This window comes from Vicugna pacos, chromosome 31 (genome assembly GCF_048564905.1).
Source record: "Vicugna pacos chromosome 31, VicPac4, whole genome shotgun sequence".
NCBI lineage: Eukaryota > Metazoa > Chordata > Mammalia > Artiodactyla > Camelidae > Vicugna > Vicugna pacos.
Genome location: NC_133017.1, coordinates 4,699,370 through 4,713,268, shown reverse-complemented (window position 1 = coordinate 4,713,268; position 13,899 = coordinate 4,699,370).

The window sequence follows — 13,899 nt, the reverse complement described above, 5'->3', positions numbered from 1 at the left end:
ACGGGCTTGCCTGAATCCTCACGTGAAGAGGGATAGTTATGTGCAGTTTTAAAAAATTGCTTGGGTCATGTGGTCCTTTGTTCCTTTCATTGGAAATCACTATTCCAGAGCAAATAGTATGCATCTATAGAAACTATATTGTTTGTAAGATGTCTTCAGAAGTTTTGCAGTAGGTTTAAATATTTGCTTGGTGATGGCATCTTGATTGATTGAAGGAGGCAACCCTCACTAGGGGCATTGTGTGCTTTCGGTCTGAGAGTTCCTTTCCTGGCAGCAGAGTGTTCGTAGGCAGAGTTAGAAAGTTACCTGGTCTGAGAAGCCGAATTTGCCCGCAGCTGGAAATTGGTGGAAGAGTCTGTTATGGAAGGAAAGCTTTAGGATTATCTGGTAGCAGAGTTCTGGGATCCAAACCCTGGGAAACCTCAGCTTTTGTAGAGTATGTTCTGTAACAATAGGCTATAGGATAATTTTTACACTTGTTATGGGATGTAGAGTTGGGGAAAGACTTAAAAATGAAAGAACTTTAAAAGAGAATCTTCGAATATTTTAAAGAAGACAGTTCTCAGAATGAGAGCTTTTCTAGAAAAGACTAGTTCTTCACTTCACAGGGGAAGCAGGGAGCAGGTGTAACTGCACTTACGGTAACTTAAAAGGTAAACCTTACCCTCCCACTTAGCTGTTTCCTGGTGTAAGTTCATCTCCCACATCTGTAGTTTTAGACCTGATGTGTCATTTTCTGGTACTCCATTCTGCTTCTGAGTGAGAGACTGACACAAAGCCACATAGCAATTGAAAAATTGCGCAAACGACTTTATTGTTAAAAATGTAGACCTGTGGCTGGGTTCTTCATTTGCAAGTGATTTTCAGTACATAGAACACTGAAAAGAATGCAGTGTTGTTTCTTTTTTATTCCTTTAAGCCTTTGAAAAGAAGGTTTTCTTTGCAGAGTGTCTGGAGTACATCAGAACAAGCAGAAACTAAAAATAGCTTTAAGAAAGCTCCAGTATAGACGTTGCTTATAGTATGGTATCTGCCTTAAAGTTAATTCTTTAAAGCAGGAAGCTGTAACTCTCAATTTCTTAAGCAAATATAAACATTCTTGACACTTAATGACATTCTTTGTGGGGTGAAGCTGATTTTGCTTCCATTCTGAGCGTTGAAAGTCCTTCTATGGTACTCCTACCAGTCCTCAATATTTTATTTTCCCTCTGTTGTGAACTTGTTATTAAACTTGAAGCAGATATAAATATCATTAACTTGCTACATATGTAGATATTCAGTGTTACATAGTCAGAAAGTTTGTGTACATCACACGTATCTACATAATTCCCCCCTTTCCAAGTGTGTTCCTGATAGGATGGTGGGAAATGGCAGTATGGGGATATGCCTTTCAGTACACAGTGTTTCCCCTCTTCCCTCTACCAGATCTGGATTTTCTTTCATCTTTCGGCTTCTAGACTTACTAGCTCTTTTTCTTAAGCCAGGTATGTCTCATCCCCCTGTGCACACAAACATGTGTACACACACACACACACACACACATATATTCTGCCGTAGAGAGTAGCGTGCAGCATCCCATTCTCCCACTCCTTCTCTGGATCCACCCACTGGAGGCAGTGTCTTGCACGAATTCATTTGTAAGTTCCTTTATAAAATTCGAGTGGTTGGGAAATAGGACTTATATCCACACCTAGTAGGCAGGCCCCCAAGGACAACTTCTATGGTTAATGCCAGGTTATCTTAATGTTTGAGTATCTGGGTTTCATGTCTTCCTCTACCACCTGTGTGACCCATGATTCCCACATTTCTGCCTCCCTCTAGAATTTTTCTCTCCAACTCTGAACTCTTACAATCTTCTGCTGATTTGACATCTTCACTTGGAACTCTGATATCTTAAAATCAACATGTGTAAAAACTGAGCTCTTTGTCGTCCTACCCCCCAAACTGGTCCTTTCTGCATCATCCCCCATTCAGTTAGTGGAAACTTAATCCTTCCAGCTGCTTGGGTCAAAAAATTTGGAGTTATTCTGATTTTCACTGACATACCACATGAATTCTGTCAATAGATCTGGTTTAACACTGCCTTTAAAACAGATCCAGAACCCAGCCACTTCTCACCATGGCTCCTGCCTCCACTGCTGCTTCCCTGCCCTGAGCCACTGTCCTCTCCTCCTGCACAGCCCTTCTCAGAGGCTTCCCTCCTTTCATCTCTGACCCGTTTTGACTATTCTCACCCGGCAGTCAAGTGAGCCTTGAAAACCTAAGTTAGATTGTGTCGTCATTATGCAGTGCCTCCCAATTTCACTCCGGGTAAAAGCCACAGTCCTTGCAACGTCCTCCAAGGCCATACAGGATCTGCACTGACCCTTCTCCGCAGCTCCAGCAGTGCCCCCATTCTGGAACATGCGAGGTGCATGCTGGCCTCGGTGATGGTTATTCCGTCTACCTGGGACTTCTCACCTCCTAGTCTTATTTCTAACCTCAGTCCTCAGTGTGGCCTGCTCTGGTATTTAATACAACATCACCATAATCCCATACCCTAAACTCTCTTTACCTTGCCCTTTTTTTATTTTTTCCATGGTTCCTCTTTCTTAACATGCCACTTCCTCTGCCTCTCTGTCGTGTGAATTGTCATCTCCACCCCCCACCCCAGCTAGACTCCAACCCAGCTCCGTGAGGACAGGAATTTTGTTTTGTTTATTGATCTATTCCAAGAGCCTAGATTAGTCCTGGGTACATAGTAGTCTGTCAAAAATTATTTGCTAAATAATTTAAAATATTATAAAATAAGTCATCCTTTCAGGAACGGGTGAGGAAAGGAAGCTGCATGAAAGAATGGTGGAGTAAATAATGATATTTGCCTGTTGTTCTTTGTGTGATATATATATATGTGTTTTAGTCTTAATTTGGTATCCAGTTTCTTAATTTAATAGCTGTATTAAGGTGTAATTTACAGGCCATAAAATTCACAAATTATAATTGCACAAATCAGCCATTTTAGATATTTCTAGAGTTGTGCAACTGTGTCCTCACAAAGTCCCCTTTTCTCCATCCATATGCAGTTCGCCCTCCACTCAGTGGCACCCTGATTTTATTTGTTTTTGTTTTTTTGGCAATCACATCTCAAAAGAATAATTTACACAGCAGTACTAATAGAGTTTTGGCTTTTAGAAATGACACACTTAAATATGAATTCAGCTGTCATTGCTGAATGTAGGTAGCAGTATCAGACATCGGTGAGAAGAATGGACTTGAGTGTCAGACTGGTTGCAGTCTTACCCAGCTCCACCAGTTACCAAGTTACCCAAATTATTTTCTGCCTCAAGCTCTTTATCTGTTATATGGGGGTAATAATAGCAGCTTACAGAGTTGTTGTGAGGATTAAGCAAACAGGGAAACAAAATTTAGTATAGTGGCCAGCTTATGTAATTACGTAAGAAATAGCCTTGCAGGTACAGAGCAAAATTCAAATCAGTTTCTAAAGTATGTGTAAAATATGATCCAGTTCCTGCCTGGTTTGTAAACACGTATGCCTACTGCAGAATGTAAAAGCAGGCTAATTTCCAACAGAAAAGATCATTTCTTAGCATTTCTTTCAAAGATATATGCAAAATCATTTTTACTAAATTTCGGGTACCCATCTCTGAAAGAACTTTGACACCAGGGAGGTAATTATCTACTTTTTTGTTAAAATCATGCTGACCATCACAAAGTGTTCTGAATTATATTTTAGCATTTATGTTGGGAAATACTGTGAGACTTCTTCTAAATTAATGGGGGGGCATTCACTGTAGCTCTTGTAAATGATTTGTTGTTTTCTTTTATGTACAGATGCACAAAGCAGGTTCCTCAGAAGCCTCTCAATTCCAAAGATAATAACAGTGAAAAATATTGTACAGTGACAGTGAATCCTTGGCATATGAAGAAAGATTGTAAAGTCCTGAATGAATTAAGAAGGTATTGTTACATTAACATACATGTAACCATGGCTCTCTTACCTTTATTTTTCACTTTATAATGAAGATACTCCCCACCCGTCAAGGTTGCTTTGTTTGATACAGGGAATATCTAAAGCCTTTTCTGCAAGTTTTTAAAATAAGTAACAGAAGGTAATTTATTAGAAGTGTGAATGGTGTAATCTGCTCTGTCTAGTATAGTAGCCACTAGCCACATGTGGCTATTTTGAATTGAGATGTTCTATAAGTGGAAAATACATAATAGATTTTTAAGACTTCATACAACAAAACTAATGTAAAATATTTATTAATAAGTTTTAAAAGTGTCAATCACACTTTTGAAATGATAGTATATTGGATATTTTGGGATAAATATAATTATTACTGGAATTAATTTCACTTGTTCCTTTTTATTTTCTAAATGGTATTACTGGAAAATTGTGACTTGCACTATGTTTCTATTGACAATTCTGGCTTCTAACTTATTGCAAATAATATGAAAAGAAAACTTTGAAGAAAAATTTTGTAATTGAATAGTTGATTGACATCATAATATTTTCAGGTGTGCAACACAGAGGCTCAACATTTTTATAGATTATATTCCATTTAAAGTCACCATAAAATAATGGCTATATTTCCCTGTGCTGTATGATACAGCCCTGTAAGCTATCCAATTTATACATAGTAATTTTTACCTCTCAATACCCTACACCTTCCCTGCCTCCCCTCTCTTCCTTCTCCCCATTGGTAACCACCAGTCTGTTCTATGTACCTGTGAGTCTATTTCTGTTTTATTATAGTAATTAATTTGTTCAATTTTTTATATATACATATAAGTTAATACATAGAATATTTGTTTTTCTTCCTCTGACTTATTTCACTATGCATAATAACCTGTAGGTCCATCCATGATATTGCAAATGGCATTATTTTATTTTTTATGGCTGATCAGTATTCCATTGTGTGTGTGTGTTCATGTGTGTATATCCGTGTGTATATACATGCATATATGTGTGTGTATATATATATATATTTATACATATATATATATATGTGTATATATATATATATATATATATAATATACCACAACTTCTTTATCCAGTCATCTGTCAGTGAACACTTGGGTTGTTTCAGTGTTTTGGCTATTGTAAATAGTGCTGCTGTGAACATTGGGGTGCATGTGTCTTTTTGAATTATATTTTTCTCCAGAAATATACACATGGATGGGATTGCTGGATTACACGGAAGTCTATTTTCAGTTTTTTATGGAAACTCTATACTGTCCTCCAAAGTGGCTGTGCAATTTACATTCCCACCAACCGAGTAGGAGGGTTCCTTTCTCTCTTAAAAGGTCAAAAATTCTCTAAATTTATATACTTTCCTTACAGTTTAGGACACAATTTGGCAAAAGCCAGAAAGAATTTGATAGGAGTAAATACAGTATTTTTTTTTTAAATGTCCATGCATTACGGATAGATATGTTATTGATGAGTTGGTTCCCTACATTTGTAGATGCAGAAGTTTTTATACCTTCATAGACATTTCAGTCTAGCAGAGAGAAAAATTTCTTTGCATTTTGCTGAACTTGTCCGGGTGGCTTTATCGAATATGGTCCAGACCTCCAGAGGTGAATACACATCCAAACCTGAAACATTTGAATGTCTGCAAGATTTTAAGAGTCCAGAATGTCAGATCTGGACTATAAATCTGGTAAATGACATCAGTGAGTGGACTCAAGAAAACTCCATTTGAGTGCAAAACCTATCATAAGCCAAAAAAGGCATTGAAATTGTGGCAAAGCCAGAGACTTGTGTGTGCCACATATGGCCACAAACCCATGGGGACAACCACAGGCGTCCTGGAGTGCCAAGGGAATTCCATGTGAGGAGTCCAGAACTCACAGGAATCCAATAAGTCCCTGCCAGCCAGAGCAACTTCATTGCTACCGTGCTGTTTTGAGCAAATGTCTTTTCAACAGGTTCAAATTGGTTTGTATTTTTTTTTTACATTTTTTATTCATTCATACTCATTTTACAGTGTTGTGTCAAATTCCAGTGTTCAGCACAATTTTTCAGTCATTCATGGACATATACACACTCATTGTCACATTTTTTTCTCTGTGATTTATCATAACATTTTGTGTATATTTCCCTGTACTATACAGTGTAATCTTGTTTATCTATTCTACAATTTTGAAATCCCAGTCTATCCCTTCCCACCCTCTACCCCCCTGGTAACCACAAGTCTGTATTCTCTGTCCATGAGTCTATTTCTGTCCTGTATTTATGCTTTGTTTTTGTTTGTTTTTGTTTTTTAGATTCCACATATGAGCGATCTCATATGGTATTTTTCTTTCTCTTTCTGGCTTACTTCACTTAGAATGACATTCTCTAGGAGCATCCATGTTGCTGCAAATGGCATTATGTTGTCGGTTTTTATGGCTGAGTAGTATTCCATTGTATAAATATACCACATCTTCTTTATCCAGTCACCTGTTGATGGACATTTAGGTTGTTTCCATGTTTTGGCTATTGTAAATAGTGCTGCTATGAACATTGGAGTGCAGGCGGCACCCTGAAGTAGATTTCCTTCTGGGTACAAGCCCAGGAGTGGGATTCCTGGGTCATATGGTAAGTCTATTCCTAGTCTTTTGAGAAATCTCCACACTGTTTTCCATAGTGGCTGCACCAAACTGCATTCCCACCAGCAGTGTAGGAGGGTTCCCCTTTCTCCACAGCCTGTCCAGCAATTGTCATTTGTGGATTTTTGAATGACGGCCATTCTGACTGGTGTGAGGTGGTACCTCATTGTAGTTTTGATTTGCATTTCTCTGATAATTAGTGATATTGAACATTTTTTCATGTGCTTTTTGATCATTTCTATGTCTTCCTTGGAGAGTTGCTTGTTTAGGTCTTCTGCCCATTTTTGGATTGGGTTGTTTATTTTTTTCTTATTGAGTCGTATGAGCTGCTTATATATTTTGGAGATCAAGCCTTTGTCGGTTTCACTTGCAAAAATTTTCTCCCATTCCATAGGTTTTCTTCTTGATTTATTTCTGGTTTCCTTTGCTCTGCAGAAGCTTGTAAGTTTCATTAGGTCCCATTTGTTTATTCTTGCTTTTATTTCTTCTAGGAGAAAATTTTTGAAATGTATGTCAGATAATGTTTTGCCTATGTTTTCCTCTAGGAGGTTTATTGTATCTTGTCTTATGTTTAAGTCTTTAATCCATTTTGAGTTGATTTTTGTATATGGTGTAAGGGTGTGTTCTAGCTTCATTGTTTTACATGCTGCTGTCCAGTTTTCCCAACACCATTTGCTGAAGAGACTGTCTTTATTCCATTGTATATTCTTGCCTCCTTTGTCGAAGATGAGTTGACCAAAAGTTTGTGGGTTCATTTCTGGGCTCTCTATTCTGTTCCATTGGTGTATAGGTCTGTTTTGGTACCAATACCATGCTGTCTTGATGACTGTAGCTCTATAGTATTGTCTGAAGTCTGGGAGAGTTATTCCTCCAGCCTCTTTCTTTCTCTTCAGTAATGCTTTAGCAATTCTAGGTCTTTGATGGTTCCATATAAATTTTATTATGATTTGTTCTAGTTCTGTGAAATATGTCCTGAGTAATTAGATAGGGATTGCATTAAATCTGTAGATTGCCTTGGGCAGTGTGACCATTTTAACAATATTGAATCTTCCAATCCAAGAGCATGAAATATCTTTCCATTTTTTAAAAGTCTTCTTTAATTTCCTTCATCAATGGTTTATATTTTTCTGTGTATAATTCTTTCACCTCCTTGGTTAGATTTATTCCCAGATATTTTATTACTTTGGGTGCTATTTTAAAGGGGATTGTTTCTTTACTTTTTTTTTCTGTTGATTTATCGTTAGTGTAAAGAAATGCAACTGATTTTTGAACATTAATTTTGTAACCTGCTACCTTGCTGAATTCTTCGATCAGTTCTGGTAGCTTTTTTGTGGACCTTTTAGGGTTTTCTCTATATAGTAACATGTCATCAGCATATAATGACACTTTTACCTCTTCTTTTCCAATTTGGATCCCTTTTATTTTTTTCTCTTGCCTGATTGCTGTGGCTAGGAATTCCAGGACTATATTGAATAGGAGTGGTGATAGTGGGCATCCTTGTCTTGTCCCAGATTTTAGTGGGAAGCTTTTGAGTTTTTCACCGTTGAGAACTATGCTGGCTATAGGTTTGTCATATATAGCTTTTATGATGTTGAGATATGCTCCCTCAATACCCACTTTTGTGAGAATTTTTATCATAAATGGGTGTTGAATTTTATCAAAAACTTTTCTGCATCAATTGAGATGATCATGTGGTTTTTGTCCTTTCTCTTGTTGATGTGAAGTATTACAGTGATTGATTTGCATATGTTGAACCACCCTTGTGTCCCTGAGATGAACCCCATTTGAGCATGATGTATACTCTTTTTTATGTTCTGTTGGATTCTATTTGCTAGTATTTTGGTAAGGACCTTTTGCATCTGTGTTCATCAGTGATATTGGTCTGTAATTCTATTTTTTTGGTGGTGTCTTTGCCTGGTTTTTCTATCAGGGTGATGGTGGCTTCATAGAAAGTGTCTGGGAATATTCCTTCTTTTCAATCTTCTGGAAGAGTTTGAGAAGGACTGGTATGAGTTCTTTTTTGTGTGTGTGTTAGAATTACCCGGTGAAGCTGTCCAGTACTGGACTTTTATTTGTAGGGATTTTTTTTATTGTTTATTCGATTTCATTCCTAGTGATCAAGTTGTTCAAGTGGTCACTTTCTTCTTGATTCAGACTTGGTGGTATGTATGTTTCCAGAAACTTGTCCATCTCCTCTAGGTTATCCATTTTTTCCATGTAGTTTTTCATGATATTCTCATATGATATTCAGTATTTCTATGTTATTTGATGTAATTCCTCCATTTTCCTTTCTTATTTTGCAAACTTGTGTTCTCTCTTTTTTCTTCTTTGTGAGTTTGGCCAGAGGTTTGTCGATTTAATTTACTCTTTCAAAAAACTAGCTTCTGGTTTGATTATTTTCTTTATCTTTTTTAATCTCTATTTTATTTATTCCCTCCCTGATCTTTATTGTTTCCTTCCTTCTGCTGACTTTTGGGTGTTTTGCTCTTCTGTTTCTAGTTCTTTTAACTGGTGGGTTAGATTTTTGTAAGTTTGTTAACCAATTACTCTAACTGTGTGTACTAAACAGATAGAAATGTAATCTCAAACCCATTCTACCAAGAATAAAATATTTAAAAAAAAAGAAGAAAGAAAAAATACTCTATATTTTCTTGCTTCCCTCTCCCACTCAATGATTTAGATATCTTCTTTTACAGTTTCATGTTTATTCTATTTGTAATTCATGGTAGTTATCACCTTTCCATTTATGAGTTCTCATTTCTGTAGCATCCTGCTTCTTTTCTATTTAGAGTAGACCTTTCAATATTTTTTTTGCATGGGTTTAGTGTTGCTAATGTCTTTTAGTTTTTGCTTCTCTGTGAAATTCTTTATCTCTCCTTCTATTCTAAAGGATAGCCTTGCTGGAGAAAGTATCCTAGGCTGCATCCTTTGTTTCATTAAGAACTTTGAATATATCTTGCCACTTCCTTCTGGCCTGTAGTGCTTCTGTAGTGAAATCAGCTGAGAGCCTTCTCTTCTAACTCACTCTCTGTTTTTCTCTTGCTGCCTTTAGAATCATTTCTTTATCCTTCAGTCTGGCCATCTTGATTATGATATGTCTTTGTGTGGGTCTTTTTAGACTCTTCCTGTTTGGGAACCTCTGAGCCTCCTGTGCTTGGGTGTCTGAATCCTTCTTTAGGTTTGGGAAGTTTTCAGTCATGATTTCTTTAAATACCTTTTCCATCCCCTTTGTTCTTTCTTCCCCTTCTGGAACCCCTATTATGCATAGATTGGCATGCTTTATATTATCCCATAGGTTCCTTACATTGCTTTCATTGTTTTATATTTGTTTTTCTCTCAGCTGTTCTGATTGAGTACTTTCTGTTGTCCTCTCTTCTAGGTCACTTATTCGTTCCTCTGCATTATCTAGCCTGATTTTTACAGCCTTTAGGTCAGATCTCATTTCAGCCAATGAATTTAACAATTCTAATTGGCTCTTCTTTATAGCTACATATTTTGTTTTTGACATATTTTATGTCTCTAAACACTGTCTCTTTTAGTTCCTTCAGTAATTTGATCACTTCTTTTTTGAAATCTTGATCTAGTAGGCCATCAATGTCTATTTCATTGATCGTTCTTTCAGGGGATTTCTCTTGCTCTTTTAATTGGGAATACTTCCTCTGCTTTTTCATACTGCTCATATCTCTCTGGCACTGTGGCTTAAGGTATATCAGTTATCTATTGTGGTCCTTAAAGGAGTTTATTCATTTATCTATCTAAAGCCTATGTGGAAATAAAACTTAAAAACGAGAGAGAGAGAGAATTTTAAAAGAATGGAGGAAAAGAAGGTTTGAAAACAGTGTATAATCAGTAATAGAAGAGCAAGTTGAAGCAGAATAGCAGTCGAGTTGAGATGTCTTTTAAAAGCCTTAATAAAATGAAGAAAAATATCAAAACACAATATTTAAAACCTGTGAATAATCAATAACAGATCAAAACCAAGAGAATTAAAAATGAAATGAGAAGTGTAAACGTAGAGAACTGTTTAAAAACTAAGGATTAATAAGGTAATAGAACATAAAACAGGTATATAAAGATTTAAAAAACAAAGATGCATTCTCCTAGAGACTGTGCACTCTTAATGGTTTTATTGAGAGGTGTTTGTGTCTTCACCCTGTTTCACAAACTCAGCTTGCTCTGTTGGCCCCCTTGTCTGTGCTACTCACAGTGTGCGTCAGCAAGAATATCGTGCCCCTCCAACACTTGGTCAGGTGCTGCTCTCCTTTGTGGTGAGCAGGTGGGTCACTCCCCCTCCAGATGTCACAGTCAGTGATATGCCATTTGCTCCATAGGTGGGCTCAGCTTCAAGAATAACAGCTTTATGGAGATATAATTCACTTACCATAAAATGCAGCATTTGAAAGTGTGCATTAGGGTTTTAAGTACATTGCAGGGCTTTGTAACCATCACCCCCAAAAGGAACGGGTACCCTTTAATAAGTCAGTCCCTAACCTTCCTTTCCCTTAGCCCCCAGCAGCCACCACTCTACTTTCTGCCTCTATGGATTTGCCTGTTCTGGGCATTTCATATAAGTAGAAACATACAGTATGCCGCCTTATTTGTTTGTCATCTTCATTTAGTGTGACGTTGTCTAGGCTCATCCATGGTGTAGCATATATCAGTACCCAAATTCCTTTTTGTGTTCAAATAATATGCCATTGTTATAAATACACCACATTGCTTGTCCATCCATCAGTTGATGGTGAATAATTCTGCTGTAAATGCTCATGGACAAGTTTTTGTGTGAACACATATTTTCAGTTCTCTTGACGATATATCAGAAAATGGAATTGCTGGGATTTATTCTACTTTTAACATTTTGAGGAATTGCTAAAGTAGTTTTTAAAGTGACTGCACCATTTTATATTTCCAGTAGTAATGTATGAGGAGTCCAGTTTCTCCACATCATCATCAACACTATTTATTACTGGGTTTATAGATACATATTTATATATCCTATATCATATATATTTGTCATCCTAGTTGGTATGAAGTGGCATGTCATTGTACTTTTGATTTCTGTTTCCCTGATGCCTACTGATGTTGAACATCTTTTTATGTGCTTATTTCCCATTCGTAGGTTTTTTTGGAGAAATATGTATTCAAATTCTTTGCCCAATTTTATTGTATTTGTCTTTGTATTGTCACGTTTTAAGTCTTCTTTGTCTATTCTGGATAAAAGTCCCTTATCAGGGAAAATATTGGAAATAATTTCATCCATCCTGTGGATTGTCTTCTTACTTTCTTGATGAAGTACTTTGAAGCACAGAAGATTTTAATTTTACTGAATTCCAGTTTACTTGATTTTTTTCTTTTGTTGTTTGTGCTTTTGGTGTCATATATTACAAGTATTTGTAATCCAAACTCCTGAAGATTTTCTCATTGTTCATTTTCTAAAAGTTTTATAGTTTCAGGTCTGTGATTTATTTTCAGTTAACTTTCATAAATGGTGTTAAGATAAAAGTTCAGTTTTCTTTCTTTCCAGGTGTATGTGCAGGAGTCCCAGCATCATTTTTGTAAAGATTATTTTTTCCCCATTGGATTGTCATGGCACCTTTGTCAAAAATTAAATGGTTACGTGTAAGAGATTGTTTATGGACTCTCAGTTATTTTCTCTCAATCTATTTTTCTGTCCTTTATGCAAGTACCACACTGTGTGGATGAGTTTTGTTAGTGAGTTTTGAATTTGGAAACTTCAAAACTTTGTTCTTTTTCAAGATTGTTTTGACTATTCTGGGTATCTTGCATTTCCATATTAGTTTTAGGATCAACTTGTTCATTTCTGCCAAAAAGCCAGAGTTGCATTGCATCTATAGGTCATTTTGAGGACAATGGCCATTCTAACATTAATAAGGCTTCTGATCCATGAACACAGAAGAGCTTTCCATTTATTTAAGGTCATTTTTAACTTCTATCACTAGTATATTATTTTTCTATATACAAGTTTCAGTATTCCACATGTTTTTCTTAATATTCCTAAGTATTTTATTCTTTTTGATGCTATTGTAAATTAAAATGTTTCCTCCTTTTTATTTTTTGGTAATTCACTGCTGTTGTATAGAAATATAATTAGTTTTTTATATATTGATTTGTGTCTTACAATTTTGGTCAGACTGGGTTATTAATTTTAATAGGATTTTTTTCTTTTCTCTCTTATTTTTTCCTTTGTGGATTCCTTGTGATTTCAATATATAATATCATGTCATCTGGAATCGAAACACTTTTATTTGTTTCTTTCTAATATAGAGGCTTTATTTTCTTTGTTTGCTTTGACTAGAACCTCTAGTACAATGTTGATTGTGGGAGGAAATAATTCAGTCTTTCAACAATATGTATGATCTTTACTCCAGGTTTTTCATAGATGTTCTCTGTCAAATTGAGGAAGTTCTCTTCTATTTCTAGTTTTTATCCATTTTTCTATTAATATGGCGTATTACATGAATTGACTATTGTTTGTTGAACTGCCTTTGCATACCTGGATGCATCCCACTTAATTGTGGTCTATTTTATATGTTACTGGATTGGATTTGCTTGTATTCTGTTGAGGATTTTTGCATTTATATTCATAAGAGATAGTCTTTAGATTTCTTATGATGCTTTTGTCTGGTTTTGGTATCAGTGTGATACTAGTCTCATTGAATGAATTGGGAAGTGTTCCCTCCTCTTTATTTTTAGACGAGTTTGTGAAGCATTGTTTTCTTTTTTTGTTTGTTTTTATTTTTGTTTTTTCTTTAAGTAGTTAATGGAATTCACCAGCAAAGCCATACAGGCCTAGCATTTCTTTGTGTGAATGTTTTGGATTGCTATTTCAGTCACTACTTACTGTAGGATTATTTGAGTTTTCTATTTCTCCTTGAATTAGCTTCAGCCATTTATGTCCTTCTAGGAATTTATCCATTTCATCTAGATTATCTCATTCATTGGCTATATAATTATCCATAATATTCCCTTATATTCCTTGTTATCTTTGTAAGGGCAGTAGTGACATCCTTCCTTTCATTTCTCATTTTAGTAATTTGAATCTTCTCTCTTTTTTTTTAATATTAGCTAAAAATTTGTCAATTTTGTTGATCTTTTCAAAGAACCAACTTTTCTTTTTGTTGATTATTCTCTGTTGTTCATCTATTCTCTATTCCTTTTATTTCTGCCTTTAGTATTTTGATTAGAATGTTTAATTCATTTACATTAATGTAATTTCTTATCAGATTGAAGTTACAACTGCTGTCTACTTTCTATATGTCTTTTTTCCCCATTCCTCTAT